At 43.4% G+C, this 18,142-nt stretch overlaps 1 long non-coding RNA gene across 1 annotated transcript in view; it reads right to left on the bottom strand.

Annotated features, from left to right (window-relative positions):
- The window catches only part of LOC132597024 (uncharacterized), a 172,252-nt gene extending 163,871 nt beyond the window's left edge, over window positions 1–8,381 (bottom strand). The window contains exon 1 of the long non-coding RNA XR_009563311.1: window positions 8,200–8,381. This is a non-coding gene — a long non-coding RNA (uncharacterized lncRNA). The remainder of the gene's footprint in view (window positions 1–8,199) is intronic.
- Window positions 8,382–18,142: the final 9,761 nt, after the last annotated feature.

Raw genomic sequence — 18,142 nt, 5'->3', positions numbered from 1 at the left:
TAAATATATTGGGTTACCACTAGGAATCCAGGAACCCTGGGTTCAGGATCCAAGGACTCCAGCAATGTCCTAGGGACCCATGTCTCCCTCCTCCTCCCCCTTCCCCTTCTCCCTCTCCTTCTCCTGTCCCCCGCTTCCTGTTCTGTCAATAGTGCTAGAGGCCACAGAGTGAAATGGTTGAGAGCACAGGCTCAGGAGCCAGGCTGCCTAGGTTCAAATTGTGCCTTCCCCACTTAAGAGCTTTTTTTAACCGAGAGTTATTTAACCCCTAAATGTCACAGTTTTCTCATCTGTGAAATAGGGATAATAATAGCAATAATAATGATAATAATGATCATTAAGTATAAAGTCTATGAAGACTGAATGAGTTAACATACATAAAGCACTTAGATTAGTTCTTGGCATATGCATGGCACTCAATAAATGTTATCCATCACCACCACTGCCACCACCATCATCACTTGCCTTTGTTGACTACATTTTGCAGATAAAATCTCATCAATGGCAAAATGGCTACCAGCAGCCATACACCTACATCCTCTGAGCGTAGCATCCTCAAAGGAAAGAGGATTTCTCTTTGTCTGTGTTCGATTGTCAATCTCAGGAGACCCTAAATGGCCTGGCTTGGTTCTATGCCCAGAAATGAGCCTGTCACTGTGGCCCAGGAGGTCAGGGACATGTGGGTGGGTCCAGTCTGGGTCACAGGTGTTTTCTATGGTGGGGCTGGGACACTGTAATTGACAGCCACACCAGGCCCTCAGAGAATGAAAGAGTTCCTCCAGAGAAAAAAGAAGACTGTGAATAGGCAATCAAAAAATTATTGCTATCAAAGAGGGACTTTCTTGAATTGAGTATTCTAAACTTCTTGCCAATCAATCACAAAAACCAGTGATTGAATCCTCAGATAATGGCCTCAAATTGGATTCCATAGGTGCATAACTTGCAGCAGAAAAGTGGGCTCTATCCCAGGTGGATTATAAAATGCAGGCTGGGGTGGAATGAACAACTATGTGAAATACTACCCATCCCATCCTATGGGCATGTGACACCTAGATGCCAGAAAAGGATACCTTATCAGAGTTAAGGTGTTACAGGTTGGAGTGAGGGAGACCAGTTAGGAGCCATAGCTGTCATCCAGACAAGAGATTTTGGTGTCCTGAACCAAAGAAGTGGACAGATATGAGAAGATAGGGAGTAAGCTCAACAGCACTTAGGAGTAGGCTATGAGGAGAGAGAGGAGTCCAGATGGTGCCCATGGTTTCCTCTCTGGTCAAGTGGGTGAATGAGTATCATTTAATGAGATGGAAATACCTGGGGAAGAACAGGTTGGGGACAGTGGGAGATGGAGGAGTGATAAAGACACCAAGGCCATTCACTACCAAGTGGTATCACATGTCCCTTTCCCGGCAGACTGTGTTGGCAGCACCACTCAAAAAATGTTAAATGAACCCTGGCAATTTCTACATGTTGACATGGAAGACTGAAGACCAGCGTTTCATAAGCAAAACACCGTCGCTCTGGCTATAAGACCACCAAGTACTTCTTAAAGTTCATTTGCATGGTGGTGAGTCAGTAACAAAGGCCCTGGGCCTCACAATACATTTGCAACATTTCCAAACTCAGGAGAAAATCTGCAGGGTTTCAGTGATAAACATGATCAGCTCAAACAACCAATTTGTCATGAAGTAATCTGTGTAAATTACCATAGCGAGAATATTTTCTATCATCTGCATGGTTTCATGCAAAGCATTTTCTTCTATTATTTAATCCCTTGGGCTTCAGGGAACTGTTTTACAGTGATCTAATACAGCAGAAGCTGGGTTTATTTACAGGATTTGTTAGAAATGATTCCACCTTCTCGCTCCTTGGCTTTGAGGCTAAAATAATGGATGCACAGAGCAAGTCTGGAGATTCTTGACAAGACTGGAGGACAAGGAAGTCAACATATAGCACAGACATCATTCACATTCTCAAGGCCTTTTAAGATTCATGTGCTAATTTTAAAGATGGGCATTAAAAAAGAAAGGCATGAAAACATATTCTACATTGGTGGGTCTTAACTCTTTGGGGTCTCAGGCACCTTTGAAAATCTTAGAAAACTATGGAACCTACGGCCAGAAGAATCTACATGCACGTGCACACATGTCATATACAACACAGCAAGGACTCATGGAATGCTTTAAGCCCATCTGTGGACTCTAGGTTAAGGATACCTACTATGTCCATAAGGACACCTACTATTGTCTATGAATTTTCATGGCCTCTCCTCTTCATTGTTCTCCATTTTAATTTTCAGTATGAGAACAATGAACAGATGAACAGCATGGTGTGTGTACGTAACACACACTTCTTGATTGCCCAAAGATTAGTATGTAGCAGCCTAAATTACCAGAACACAACTGAGAACCCCAAAGGAAGCAAGATACAAAACTACAGGAAGACCATGCACTAAACCTGAAGAGTTACTCTGGTGCCTGCAGGAACCCATTAACTCTTTGTTTTTCACAAAATTCTAGTAAGATTAACTATCTGCTCTCCTAGCCACCAGCAAATCAAACAGTGGAAAATGGGCTGCTATAGACAGGCAGCCTCAAGAGCTCAACTTATTGAGAACCTGACAGCAAGGATAGAGGGGGAAAAAATTCTCAATGTGTTGCCAAGGGCCTACTATAAGCCTGCCTTTGAGTTAGGTGCTAGGGATAGAAAGATGAATAATTTCCGGTTGATTTAGAAATTGGGGATTGGTGAGAAACAAATAATCAAAATGCAACATGGTAAATGTTTCAGTAAAAATATGTACAAACTGCTACGTTGAGAACACAAGAAGAAATACCAGGCTTTGCCTTTCGAGCCTAGGAAGAGAGTAAAGGGAATAAAAGAGTTGAATCTACAAGGATGAGTCAGAATTGACCAGGTAGTTACAGGGATGAATGAATTTCAGACAAAGACATGTAGTGCAGTTTGGACAGATATATATGAGCACGTATGGATAGGCAGGTGAATATGGGCAGAGGTGGCTGAGCAGGTGTGAGGGGCAGATGGGCACAGGTGAGTACAGACGTGAAGTGTGGATGGGCAGGAATGAATTAGGATCAGGAATGGAGGAAGCCATGCTGACAAGATCAGTGTAATTCTATAGCAGTCCTTGAACACTATACCAGGGGATTTGGATTTTTTCCCAATAGGCAATGAGGAGCCGATACAAGGGTTTTCTCACAGGGTAGGAGCTTGAAGGAATCAGATTTACGAAAGATAACTCCAGCAGCAATTTGGAGGATGAACTAGAGCTGGTGTTGACTGGACTGGCAAAGCAAGCAGTTAGGAAACTATTATAATGGCCTGACTGCAACCACCAAGGCAGTGGTTCCTGCCTTCAGGCAGTGGACCTGAACCAAGGCAAAGATAAATAGGAGTGTATGTGCACGTGGGTATGCATATGTGCAAGAAGAAGAGAAAAGGAAAGAGAAGGAGAGATATTGTGTGTGTGTGTGTGTGTGTGTGTGTGTGTGTGTGTTGTATATATGTGTGTTGGCTGAAATATTTTTATGAACTAAGATCTTCAGGACTTGGTGAGGTATTGAGAAAGAGGAAGGAAGAGGAAGAAACTCAGTAATTTCATTGTATGTATAAGCACAATATTTATATCTTATCCCAACCTCACATATTGAGATCCTTGTCAGTTTAGAAGATATGGTTATTTGAGTAACACAATCTCAAGTTTGCCTTTGAAATATCCATGAAAACAGTGGTTACCAAATGCCAGACAATGGGTTTTCCATATTAGAATCCCCTGGGGTCTTCATTAAAAACAGATTCCTGGGAACTTACCACAGATCTAACAAATCACTCTGGGTGGGAGCCCAGGGAATTCATATTTTTAACTATCAGGTCAAATGACTGCTGGGAAGCTGTGATTGGGAACAACCACTTTTAACAACTCAACTATCAGTCAACTTGAAGAAGGATGTACAAATGCTCAGAGGAGTAAATCTCTCATGCAACATTCAAGAATGCATACACTACCAATATTTTCATTATACAAAGAGACAAAAGGCCCTCCATTTGATACCACTTTTGGGGGGGGGCTCATCTCAAAGTAACTGCATATGCTTTAGAATAGCTTATTGCATTTCTTTCGGCATATTCCTTAATTTAGTCTCTTCAGTAGTTTACCCTCAGCCTAATGTTTTGATAGATATCAATGAGTAACAGGCCAAGCTGAAGCTAAGCAGTCTGCAGAAAATATTCAAATGTAAGTCCTATTTCTTTTTCTCTTTACCTCCCACCCTAGGTGAACTCATCCAGTCCTGTTGCTTAAATAGCATCTATATGTCGATGACTCACAAATTTTTACCTCCATCCTGAATCTCTCATCTATACTTTAGGGTCATATATCCAACTGTCTCCTTGTCATCTCTAGTTGGCGTCTCATACGAATCTCGATTTTAAGAAAGCTGAAAAGTACTGAACTCTTAAATCACTCCACCTAACCTTTTCTTCCCCATCTCCAATCTTCTCAACCTCAGCAAATGGTACCACCATTTACCCAGTGGCTCTAGCCAAAATCCTCAGGGAGATCATTCTTGATCCCTCCCTCTTCCTAACCACCCCCTTCCACGTCAATTTCTAAATCTTGTGAATTTTACCTCCCAAATGTATTCCAAATCTGCCCATGACTCTTCACCTCTACTTCTATGACCTTGATCTGAGCCACCACCATCTTTTGCTTTAGCTAACAGAAGCTGGGACCATTTCTCTTCCAAGCCACTCTGACCACTGCGGCCAGAGGGCTCTTTAAAAATTACAGCACCTCATGGCCCTGCTTACAACCCCCGAGCGGTGTTCCAGTGCACTCAGAATCACATCTAAACCCCTTTTCAGGGTTTCCTTTCTCTTCCATCTCATCCAGGCCCTGTGTCCTTCCATCACTACCCTCCAATCAAATGGACCTTCCTCTAGGTCCTTGAACACACCCAACTGCTCCCCATTGCAGAGCCATCACTCCTGCTCCTCCCAAAGTATGCAACTCGTAACCAGGCTAAATTTTCGTCTTCCAGTCTGAGCTAAATCTCTGTCCCAAGAGGTTTGCCCTCTTCATCTAGGCTAAGATTCAGCACACCTTTTCTGTAGGGAGCCAGATAGGAAATATCTTAAGCCACACAGGCCATGTGGTCTCTATCATGACTACTCAACTATTTTTGTAGCAAATCATCCATAGGCAATATGCAAATGATATGCCTGACTATGTTTCAATAAAACTTTATTTACAAAAAAAGGGAACAGGCAGATTTGGCCTCTAGGCTGTGGTTTGCTAATTCCTGACCTAAACCAAAGTATTACTCTTCTGCTATTCTTTCTCAGAGCTTCTCATAAGTCCTAAACATGTGCCCACTGCTTGTGTCTCCCACTAGTCTCTTAGCTCCATGAGGACAGAAAGCTCAGGCTCTTATGTATTCCCCATCAAATATATAGTTCCTGGTAGAGCGCTTGCCGCAGTGTGGCCTCAGTAAACACTGGTCGGATAAAGGAAGAAAAGGACAGTTGAGGAAGGAAGGGAGAATTTCTCTTTGAAGCCCAAGTACTTTTTGTAAAAAGGCAGCAGCCATGTCTGGCCTGTACTTTTTAACTCCTTTCTCAACAGAGTTCCTGGGTGAATCACTTATTCATTTATTGCTTTGTTTATTCCATCATTTCTTCAGCAATGCAGTATTTACTAACATCTAAGATGGCAGGCTGAGGGCTCTTCCCAGATCTCTGCTCCCAGAAGCCTTCTTTCTGGTTTTCTGCTGGGAGGCCAGTGCAAGATTCAAGCTTTGTGAAGTGAGATTGAGAGGCCAAAGCAATTAGTAGAAAAGGCCAGCAGGGTCGCCTCTCAACCAGAAGGGAGCCCTGCCCTCTCTGCCCTGACTCATTACCCTAAAACAGCCCTCCCCACAACTCTTCACTGTTTCTCCACTTTGGCAGATGAAAAGCGAATAATTGTGTACCCTGAAAGTTTAGCACCAACACTGCTTTGAAAGAGACGCCACGCGAGGGTTCCATGTCCCACTCCTCCCTCCCTCCCCCCGCAATCCCTACGCCCTTCCCCATCTTCCCCATCCTCCTCCAGGCTGACTGGAATGCCAGCAAGGAAGCTGAGAGATGGGCAGTCATTAAAGATCATCAACTATAGAGCTCTTCACCAGGCAGGATTATGTTTAATAGACAGCAAGCGTATTCCTGCTGGCTCCTGTTAAGTTTCATCAAAAGTGTGCCTAATTAAATTCTTCAATTAATTATGCTCTTCTGCATTACAAATTTTGATCAAATTGATTTAATTTGGTGCAGGGAGAGATGTTCCTTCACATGCAAAGTGAACCCGTCTGAGGTTAGGTTCTGTGCCCAGAAGCCTCTTGGGATCCCTCTAATCTGGATTGCCTTTACCCTCCTGCATCCTGGGAATTGGTGAATCGCAGGCGGCTCAGGGAATTGGCAATTGTTGCTCTGCCCACATCTGCAAGAGCTGTCCTGAAGCCACAAAGAAGCTGACAGCTGTCTTCCCCCACCCCCTCCCCCCTCTCAGCCTCCCTTTCCTCCTCTGCTTTAAGAAACACCCCCATCTTGGGAAAAATCGCACCCAATCTGTCAGTGAAATATGCTGTGCGACTGAAGTTCTGGCAATCTGTTTCCACTCTGGAGACAAATCTCAGCTTGTTAGTGGCCTTACAGAGAACTTTAGAGCGTCCTTAGTTCACAGAGCCCCAAAGCAAACAGTGCCCCCATCACCCAGGCCAAGGCATTCTCCCCCTCCTTCCACTTACGGTCAAAAGTCCTGCCAAGACTCAACTTCCCAACCCTTCTTTCTCCTTTCCAGGGTCCTACACTCCATCCTATAAGGCCCTGAGACCTGACATCCCCCAGGCAACCCCCTCCACCATATAGCCACTCGGCAGCCAGACCTTCCTGATGGTCTCACCCTCATCAAAACATCCCTATGTGGGGCCCCACTCACTCCCTAGGGCTTCTCCTATTAATTGACTAGCCAATCTGATGATCAAATTTCTTCCCAAACAACAAAAGCAATAACAACAAAAATTTTTTTTAAAAAAAATGCTCCTTACTGCATAAGCCAAAGTGCGAGCTCCCTTCCATGTGGGTGTGCCCGGGGTTAATTTGTCCTATGTAAAGTCACAGACTAAACGCTCCCTGTCATCCTACAGAGTCAGTTTTACTCAGAAATAATTTAAACTCTTATTTGTATACTGCAGAATAAACTAGAAAATTCACACGATGTATTAAGACAGAAGAGGAGACTTGAAAGGTAAGCCTTTTGGGGGCTGCAGCCCCGGGCCCCTTAGGTCTCAGTCAATTACCTCCATCTTGGGCAAAGAAGCATAGCATACATGGTCCTGGTGATGCCTTTCTCACCATGGTTAATGCGCGCCCCCTCACTAGGACCTCTGACACCAGAAGACTCTTACTTAAAGTGTGTCCATCCCCCCGGGAAGAATGCCTAAATCTACTTCTGCCTCGTCCTCTCCCTTCAACTCGATTCGGAAATTGTCAACTGCTTGATTGGACATTTTCATTTGCATGGTCTCCCACAGCCTTGAAATGAACTTGCCTACAATTCTAAACCTACCATTTCCTGCCAGTACCATCAAACCTGCTCTCCCTTGTCATTCCCCAGTTTCTCCTAATGGGGCCCCAATTTTCCCAGGCACTGGGTGGGGGGAAATATAGCAGACATCCTCAACATCATCCATCAAATAAGTAAATAAATAAATAGGAGTTGCTTTTAGTGTTGTTATTTCAAAACCATCGCATGACGAATCCTTACTTGTTCTTTAATGGGTAAATAGATTAGATCTTAGCGTTGCTGTTTTTTTTTAAACAAATATGCTTTTGGTTCGTGATTCTTTTTGAGCATGCACTCCATAATAGTTTAGAACTAGATGTTTCAACCCAACTTAATAATCCTCTATCCCCTAAGCAAGGCCATTGCCAAGTCCTGTCAGCACACAGTAGGGCTCAACAAATGCTAGGTGTTAATAGAAATAATAATAAATAAAAATATATCATAACATGGTAAAAGATGTCAGTGGATGGTATGCAGTTAGCTGCCAAGCGAGCAAGGAGAGAAGGCTAGGAAAGCAGAGAGAGAGCTGATAGGTCAGGAGAGAGTGGTCCCTCCCACCCCGACCATGTGGTGAGACGTACCATCCAGGGAAATTTAGGAAGGTAGCCAGGAGACTTTGAGGCCTGCTTGTGAGACAGACAAACCAGCTTCCCCAGAGCTTGTGGTTTATGCTTCTTTAGCAAGATGATGCTGACTGGAGAGCAGAATCCAATGGAAGGAGGAGAGTCATGCTAGGGCAATGGCTGGTGTGGCACAAAGCCAGAAGGCCTGAAATGAAAAGTATAAAAGGCATTACAGAGGAGGCACGCAAGAATTTATGTAGTGAATTAATTATAACAATATCTTAATGGCTAAAACATTTATTGAGAGCTTGCTCTGGGCTGAGCAGCATTTAAGTGTTGTACAGGCATTACTTGTTTAATCCCTGCCATGGTCTGGAAAGGATCTTTTATTACGCTGATTTGATAGATGTGAAATGAACCTCAGAAAGGTTAAGTAATTTGTGCAAGGTTGCACAGCTAGAAAGTGGTGGAGTTAGGGTCTGAATCCAGAGCCTGAGTGTTTCATCCTCAAATTTTTCTTCCTCCTACTTAAATGTCTGCATTTTTATTTGAATTTCCTCTTTTTTCCTCTGACAATGTTACAACTCCACACTCAGTAAACTCTTTGAAGGCAGAGGTAGGGTCTCAGAGTTCTTCAAATTCTTCTCAATGCCTCACCCAATGCCTTCTATAGTAAATACTTAATAAATATGATTCATTTATTGATAGAAATATTTGTTAATGGCACAACGTTGAGAAAATCAGGCACTGTAACAAACAGGGGAAAACTTTCTAGAAAGGATCACTCAGTCTTATCTGGTGAAGCCTGTGTACTATCAACAGGCTGTATGCAACAGTCTCTCCTGGCCCACACAGCACTGCTGGTTCTGTTGCCTGGGACCCTCTTTTCTTACCTTCCCCCTTTTCCTGGTTTATTCCCTCCTGTACTATAGACCTCAGCATAGATGCCTCTTCCTCCAGGAAGACTTCCCCGATTCCCCCCAAATTTGAATTAGAAGCTCCCACAAAATCTTATACTTCTCCCATCACAACATTTATCCCACTGCATTACAATTATCTAGTTCACTCTTCAGTCTTTCCCAAGTAGATCATAAGCTTGTTGAAAATAGGGTTGTCCTCACTACCTAGCACATGGTATATATTTTTTAATATATATATATTCTATATACATACATACACTGAGTATACTATATACTTGTTGAATATATATTTATTGAAATAGTTGTAATGAGAGTTCTCTTATCTCACCCAAATCAAGGTCAATATGCCCCAAATCTTCAAGGCACAGTGGAGGAGCAGTGAACACAAATTTCCCTATTTCACAGTTTTGTCTAAGCCAGGACTCGCATTCTCTCAGGATATACCAAGGAGAAAAAGTGATGGAAAGAAGCTGGAAAGGTAGACAAGTTTACTGACCTCATCTACAAGACAGCCCCAGTTACCCGGGCTTTGTGATTTGGGGCAAGTTCCATACCCTCTCAAAGTTTAGGTGAGGAAGTGGTGAAGCACTCTGCCTCCCTCATGGGATTGTTGTAAAGATTCATTAAGACGTAAAACAGAACAGTGCCTGGCACACAGTATCTGCCCAGCAAGTGTCAGATGCTGTTATAATTTTATAGCATCAACTGGTATTTGAGTGTGAGATTTTCCATTTTTACTCATACGGAGTAACTCTGCCTGGACACTTTAATGTCATTGGTATATTATTATGTAATTAATATACACAAGTAATATTGCCCGTAATACATGCAATTAATTAAATGTTTGGAGATGCAGATGTCTTGGAAACAAAGTCAAATTGATTAAACCCAGCTGGTCTAACTGACCACAAGTGTGGTCTGACTGGCTACATGAAGCAGCCAGGCTTTGGCCAGACCAGAGGATTCATCAAAAGTCTCAGATCCCTGGCTCGGCAATAGTTCTCACTCCTCAGCACCTTTCCAATCCAGTTCACAAAGCTGAAAATTAAAACAAGTTAATAAGAACCATACAATTTTGATACCAACAAATGTTCTTAAATTTTACTCAGCCATAAAGCTGTTTACGACAGGAGAGTAGAAAGTTTCCCTCTAATTTTTTAAGCTGTGAGCAGCAACATGAACAAACAATGCAGACTGTACATTCAAGAACAAAGTTTGGAACTGTGATCAAATACATCAACAACAAAAAGCAAATCTGACATATTTAATGATAAATCTTTTTATTGTGCTGTGCAGTAATTAGACAAAATGAGAAGTTCACGTAATGGCTGTAATTATTTAGTCATATTACTTTCATGCTGTCAAACCAAACTTTCATGGATTTTCTCTTTCTATTTTGTTAGTTATTCTGCATTTATAAAAAGCCCCTGTGTTGACTATTTTCTCTGATGCTACTTAAGATTTCAATGGACTCCTCATTGCACGAAGGCATAATTAGACATAAGCACACACCCACATGTTGGAAGATAGAGATCTAGGACCCGAGTCTCCATGTCCTGAGCTCCTGCATGCTTCTCTGGCTCAGGGCAATAGCTCCTGAGACCACCTATTTTCCAGCCTGTGAGGTCCAAACCTTCCCCTGTACCTCTCATTCTCTCCTGAGATAAGAGTTTCTGAATAAGAAGATTGCTATAGTCCCCTTTCCATAGAAGGATCATTAACCTCATTTGATGATGTTAGCTGCCCTAACAAATAGAACCCTAATTACAAATAGATCACAGCTTATTATGTTACATAACGGCTGTAACGTAATACTCGTGTATTTCTGCTCACTTAACAACCCAAGGCAGGTATCCCTGTTTGTCATGAGACTCTCTTCCACCCAGTGATTTGAGGACCCAGAACTCCTTCTATCTTGTGGCTTCACTGTTCCCTAAAGCTTTGTCTTCATTGTCTGCACTCATCTAGCAAAAGAGAAGAGCATGGATGAGATCTCGCTACTTCATAAAAACTTTGACCCTGACATTGCACCCATCACTGTCATCAGAACTTAGCCACATAATCACACACCCAATTTCAAGGGAGACTCCGAAATGAGATCAAGTTATTTGCTCAGGAAAAAGAAACAGGTTTTGATGTACAGCTTGCAATCTCCACCCTTCCTGAAATCAGTGTGGAAATGAGGAGGTAGAGTCAGCAAACCAGATGTAGAATTGGGGGGGTGGGGGGATGAAATGATATAGCAGGGAAAATAAAACAAGAAGCTATAAAGTTCATTACTGGACAAACTGGGGAAATATGAATTTTTCCTGTACAATAGTATTATATTAATGCTAAATTTCCCAAGTGTGATAATTATGTTGTGGTTATGGAGGAGAATGACCTTACTCTTAGATGGTGGCTCCCAAAATACTCAGGGGTGAAGTACCACTGATGGCTTCAACTTACTCTCAAATGCTCCTCCAAGTGCACATACAGAAAGAGAGGGAGAGGGAGAGAAAGAAGGAGAGGGGGAGGGGGAGAGAGAAGGAGAGAGAAAGGGAGAGCTCAAATGTGCTTAAATGTTAACAATCTGTGATTCCTGATGAAGCCTATTCAAGGAGCAAAGGCCTGTAGGTATGACATAGGCCAGGAAGGACACAGTATGCTGAAGACAGGAAACCGGGCCAGGGTCGCTGGAGTATAAAATGCCCAGCAGTGAGGGCAGGAGATGAGCCCAGAGAAAGGTCAAGATCATGACAGGGTTTGCATAGTGTGAGGCTTGACTTTATCTTGCAGCCAATGAGGACACATTTAAGGGCAGGCAGGGATAGATCTGGTGGGTCTTTTAGGTAGAATGTGCTCAGGGAAGATTTAAGGGGAACAATTCTGGATGAAGTGATGCAGTTTCATTCACTTAACAATTTCAGGTGCCAGCCCTGTGCTAGAGGCTATAGATATGCAGTACCGGGATAGCCACTGGATATGCGGAAGAGCGAAATCAAGACGTGGTTCCTGCCTTCTTGGAGGTTAGGGTCTAGTGAGTGGAGACACACATAAAGTAATAATTGTAAGAACAAGTGTAAAATTACAGCTGTGACAAGAGTTAGGAAGGAGATGTTCGTGATGCCCTAGGAATCTGTGATGGCTGCACTTAGTTTGGTCAGGGAAAGCAGCATCTCCAAGAAACTGGTGTTTGAGATAAGACTCATAGAATGAAAAGGAGTTATTTAGGGAAAACTGTATCAGGCAGAGGAAATAGCATGAATAAAGGCTCTTTGGTTGGAAGGAGCATGGCATATTTGACTAAAAGAAAGACCAGAGTGGCTAGGAGGCAGTGAGTGAAAAAAAGTATGCCTGATGAGATTGGAGAGACACACAGTCACCAGCCCTTGTAGTGCCTTGTAAGCCATGTTAATGGATTTTGACCTTTACCCCATGTGCACTGGGAAGCCATTCAGAGCATGTAAGCGTGTGAGTGCTGAGGGAGGGATAAGTGACATAATCCTGTAGCTGCACAGTGGAGAATGGGTTATACTATAAATTTCGGCAGACCAGTGAGGAGGGATGATAAGAGATGGAGAAAGGGGATGGAGCCAAGAAATCCTTAGATCACGAAGTAAGTATAATTTGGTGTTTGGTGTTTGATTGGAAATGCCACAGTTATGGGGTGGAAATTGACAAAACCAGGTGATGGTGTTATCAAGTGAAAGAGAGAATACTGAAGAGGAAGCTCATGACAACCACAGGGAATTCAGATTGAGACAGGATGTGTTTGGGATGCCAAGTAGAGCTATCTAGCAGAGGATTAGATAAATATCTGAAATTTAGGAAGTAGTGACTTGGGGGTACTCAACACTTAGATTTAGATTGAGGTGATGTCAATGCCACAAGTACACCATCTTTTAAAGTCAGAGAAGACAGAGCCCATTTCAGATATAGGGAATCAAAGTTCAGAGAGAGACAAAAATAACCAGGAGACTATGGTATAACAAGAAGCTGGGTGTAGGGAGATTCAGACTGTCAAATGTCCAGCATGTCACTAGAAAATAGGAACTGAGGAACATCCAGGACCATGGTGATTAAGAATATCATTGCGCACCTCAATAACAACAGTTTCAGCAGAGTGATGGGGTAGAAGTCAGAAACCAGCTACATTAGAGTATAGGAAAAAAAGACAGTGGGCAGAAATCACTCTTGGGGGTAGTTTAGATGACAGAGGTCATAGAGAGATTTGACAGTGGCCATGGGGATTTGGGGTCTGGATTGGAGGCATTTAATTCTATCACTCACTCACCACACTTATCTTGAGTATATTTTAGTTGTCAGTCATGAAACAGATACACAGGTCTTCCCTGGTGGCGCAACAGTTAAGAATCTACCTGCTAATGCAGGGGACACGGGTTCGAGCCCTGGTCCAGGAAGATCTCACGTGATGCATAGCAACTAAGCCCATGCGCCACAACTACTGAGCCTGCACTCTAGAGCCCGTGAGCCACAGCTATTGAGCCTGTGTGCCACAACTACTGAAGGCTGTGCGCCTAAAGCCTGTGCTCTGCAACAAGAGAAGCCATGGCAATGAGAAGCCTTCACACCGCAACGAAGAGTAGCCCCCGCTCGCCACAACTAGAGAAAAGCCCATGCGCAGCAACGAAGACCCAGCACAGCCAAAAGTAAATTAATCTTAAAAAAAAGAAACAAAGAAATAGACACACAAAAAACTAAGTCAGAACACCGCCCTCAAGAAGCATGTGTGCTGAGTGATTGTCAAACTCCATTCCATGGAACCCTGGGTTCTGGGGACACCATTGTGGGAGGGGAATCAGGAAAGGCTGAGCTCGTGGACTCTGTGACTCATATCCCTCCCCGTATCACCCCTTATCTTTCTCGTGGGCGTCTACATTTAAAACATTCTTTACAAAAATGCACTCTGTCGCCAAGTGAAAAGTTTATAAAGTAGTGCTCTGGGGGATACAACATTCTAGACCAGGGGTCAGCAACCTTTCTGCAAAGGAGCAGATAGCACATATTTTGGGTGTTGTGAACCATACGGTCTGCTCTAACGACTCTGCTGATGTAGAGTAAAAGCAGCTTTAGACAATAGGAATGGGCATGGCTCTGTTCCAATAAAACTTTATTTACGAAAACAGGAGGCAGATGACAGTTTGTTGACCCTTGTTCAAGATGTTGACGAGATGCAGCATGACTTTTCAGCTGATTATTCCTGAAAGTATTTCTATAAGACATAGGCTATCATAAAAGTGTAACTATGTTTTGGCCCCTCAGTTTTGCTAGTTTCCAGCATTCTCTGACCCTTAGCTGCCTGACTTCGCAGTCATACCAACTGAAGGGTCTGTCACCTCCCATCCCCTACTGAAGATTGCTACATTAGTCGTTTTCTCAACCCTGCCCACCCCATTTATCTTCTCGATCTACTGTCCATTTTATTTTTCCTCTCAATTTAAAAGAAGGAAGTTAAAGAAAAATATCGTTCCCTCAAACCAAACAAAAACAATCTTTCAAAATGTTGGGTGAAGACACACTGCCCTCATCAAACCCAGTACGCATGAAATGAGTTTTCATTAATGTTACTTTAGGGGAACATCCGCTTTGAGAATTCTGATACGATGAGCCCCATGTCACACCAGAAATCCGTAAACAGAAAAGCAGGGCTCCCTGAGTCAGGCCCTGGCCAGAAGGGAGGCTGCCAGCTCCCTGCAAAAGGAACTGGCGGTATTTAGGAAATCCATGGCAGCCATCTCAGATCAGAGTCGAGGTCGACACTCTCCGGAGCTGCGTAATAAAGTGACGAAAGGCCAGAGGAAGGAGACCTTCCACTTGCAGAAACACCCTGTTGCCCTATTTTGAAAAGTAAAGGAAGGGAGAGTACAGGAGTGAGAGTGAAGGAGTCTAGGAATCAGTCTGACTGGCATGAAAGCCTGCTGGCCTGGCTTGTGATGGCTACACAGGCTGGGGGGCAGGGATCCTTTCCCCAATATTATCCTGGCTGACCTGGTGCTGATGACTCATATTCCTCTACTGGAATTTTTCTAGGAATGCTTTGACAGAATGCTTTGATAAAATGATAAAATGCAAAAAATCTGTTTAAAAACAAAAGTTGAGTCTTAAGAGTGCCAGAACATACCAACACCATCATGGAAAGCGCCCTGGGGACAGGTAGCTTAAGAACTGGCAGGAGGGGAACCTGTTTTGATAAAGGGTGATGATTCTGGAGCAGAGGTCAAAGGCTGCGGTAATGTGCAGCCAGACCCGCCAGGGGCCAGGTAAAAAGAGTGGACGGGATAGAGGAGAAGGGTGGGAGATAAAGGAGAGGGAGGATAAGGGTACAAAGACACAGTTCATTCTTAGGCCACAGGAAGTAAGGAAAAGGCCTGCAAGATCACATTCAACTCGCAGGCCCCCAACAACTTCCATTATTACCATGCCCAGTGACTCCCCTACTTTTAATATAATACAAATGATCTCTGGCATTATTAAAATGGCAGATTCCCTCCTACAATCCTGGAGACTCTGATTCAGAATGGAGCTCCAGAATCTTCCCTTTTTATGCATGCAGCTGGCAATTCTGAAAACCACTGCCTTCCAGGTTGTGACAACTGTGTTTGGCATCAGCCATTACAATGCACCGGGCTTCCTTTGGTTCACTGAGCAAAGGTGCTTTGGTCTGGGGATGCTGAGTGTGAGTATGCCATCATTAGACTGAAGGGGGAAAACACTGCCTCTTTATAAAAATATTGTGACTTCTAATATGTAATGTTTTATAAAGTTATTTCTCATGTGATCCTCCTGACCCAGTGAGGTAAACAGGGTGTGAATTATAGGCCCCATTCTACAGATGAGGCACTGAGCCTCCCAGTGACATTTGCCCAAGGTCACATGGCTAATAAATGACAGGGTAAGGACCGGAAACTGAACCTTCTGATACCTTATCTGTTATCTCTTCTCTCCATCCCACTACTCCTCACTGCCCCACCCAGAATCCTCATGCCTGGCAGACTGAGGCCACAGAGTTAGCAGTTAGCTGACTCAGGTTGCAATTGGCCCCGCAACTTATAAACTTATTAATATCACACTTTAATGCAGCAGTAGTAGGTTAGAACCACCCAGGCTTCTGTTCAACATGCAGATGCCCTGGCTCCAGTCTAAATGTGCTCAGTCAGGACCTGTGAGGGTGGGGCCTGGGAATCTGCAGTTTTGTAAAAGCGCTCCAGGTGATTCTGATGCTGAAATGTTTGTGACCCAATGCAACAAACTAAGTAAAGCAAAATCAACTCTCGACTGGACTCATTACCCAGGGAATGGTTTTCTCAGCATTTAGATTCTGTCCCCACTTTCACTCCCACCCTCAATTCTACATTTTCCCATTGTTTTGTTCATTAGCAGCATCTCTGAAGGGAAGAGAGAGGCATTATAATCTGGGTTAGCCTTTCAATTTGGGAGTGCCTCTGATGGTTTCTGCATAAGAAGACAGAAATTCTTCTCTCCCCTACCCCAAAATCAGGCGCAGTCTGTCAGAAACCTTAGAGGGGAAGGATATTGTTTAGAAACCTGATTAAACACACACCTGGCATGATTGCTCATTCTGTGAGGGTTCTGCATGGAAAAGATCAACACGCTCTCAAAATAGAATCTAGAGATACAAAGGAATCTGCAATAGCCTCACGTATTTGTGCACAATGCAATGTATCTCCTGGTATTTTTATTACCAATCAGAAGAGGCTTGTCACAGTCAGCCATCTGCTTGAGTCAATGCCCGGCTGCAGTGGCTGTGCCTTAGAGAAGGAACACTGAAATCAAAGCCTAGACTCATGAAGAGTCACAAAGCAGGGAGCCAACAGTGCCCTGCAAGCGACACCCTTCAGTGTCCTGAAGGACCCAGTCATATCCTACGTCAGGAAAACTCTCCTACACGCTTGGATTTTTAAAGAGAACAAGCGGCTGTGACATCAGGTGGAAGCTATTATATTTGTTCTCATGGAAATGTTCAATATTTCAAAGTGGTCTCTGCAGTCCCCTTAAAATTACAGACTCCCCCCCAACCACCGCCCAACTTGTGCCACTGCTTTTCCACATTCTAGTACAGGCTTCTGAAAGAAAAAAATGTGAGTGAGCTAGCATGGGATTTTTCTCCAGAGTCAAAGAAATCCTGACCTTACATCACAGAAATCATCTTATTTTTTCCTATTCTTTTTTTTCTTTCAATCAATGTATAAAATCCTTTCATGCCAATAGAAAATTTTCTGAATCTGAGATTACTGTCTGACTACGAAGTTAATAAAACGATTTAAACTCTTTTTTCCACATCTAATCCTGACACTGAAGGTTTAGGGAGCAGAAAGCAAAGACTTGCCAAACCAAGGGCTCTCCTAGTACACTGCACCGATGAAGATCTATAGCCTAAAGTAAAGGCTGTAAGAAAACAGGATTTTTAAAAATTTGTAATTCAACCAGCACCAAGGAGAAAGGTGTTTGGAGTTGGGGATCACCACAGAAAACAGATTAGGAAAAAATTATTCTGAGATCTGGAAACAAAGGTGAGCAGGTCCCTCCCCCACCCCGCCCCGTGCCCCTTGCCCCAAATAATAAGGGGTAGCGTTTTGAAAGATAAAGAAAAAGAACAAATGGCCCGTTGTTAACCAGAATGTAGGCAAGTTTTTGCAAATATACTGTCTATCATGGAGCACAGTGATGATCTCAGAGGGTCCTTAATCCATCATGTAAATGTTACTTGGCATTTGCTCTGGGTAAATCAAGGACAAAGTAGGTGAGGGAACATAACAGCTATTTCTCTAGAAAATTATCCGAGATTTGTGGGAGGAGGTCAAGGAACAAGCAGAGGGAGGGTCGGCATATTTCAGGGAAATGGCTGGCCCTGCATATGAAAACACACCATTGACGGAATCTGTTCTCAAGCCAACTTGGAGCCAGCCACAGAACTCAAGCTTGATGGCCAGGCTGATACCAGTAACTGTAGCTGCTGTTTCCTATACTTCTCCAGCCATCACAGCTAGGAGTGCTTCACATTTGTGCAGCCATAACCC

Source organism: Globicephala melas, chromosome 3 (assembly GCF_963455315.2).
Source record: "Globicephala melas chromosome 3, mGloMel1.2, whole genome shotgun sequence".
Lineage (NCBI taxonomy): Eukaryota > Metazoa > Chordata > Mammalia > Artiodactyla > Delphinidae > Globicephala > Globicephala melas.
The sequence above is the reverse complement of the archived record's forward strand: the minus strand, read 5'-3'. Positions and strand labels throughout refer to the sequence as shown.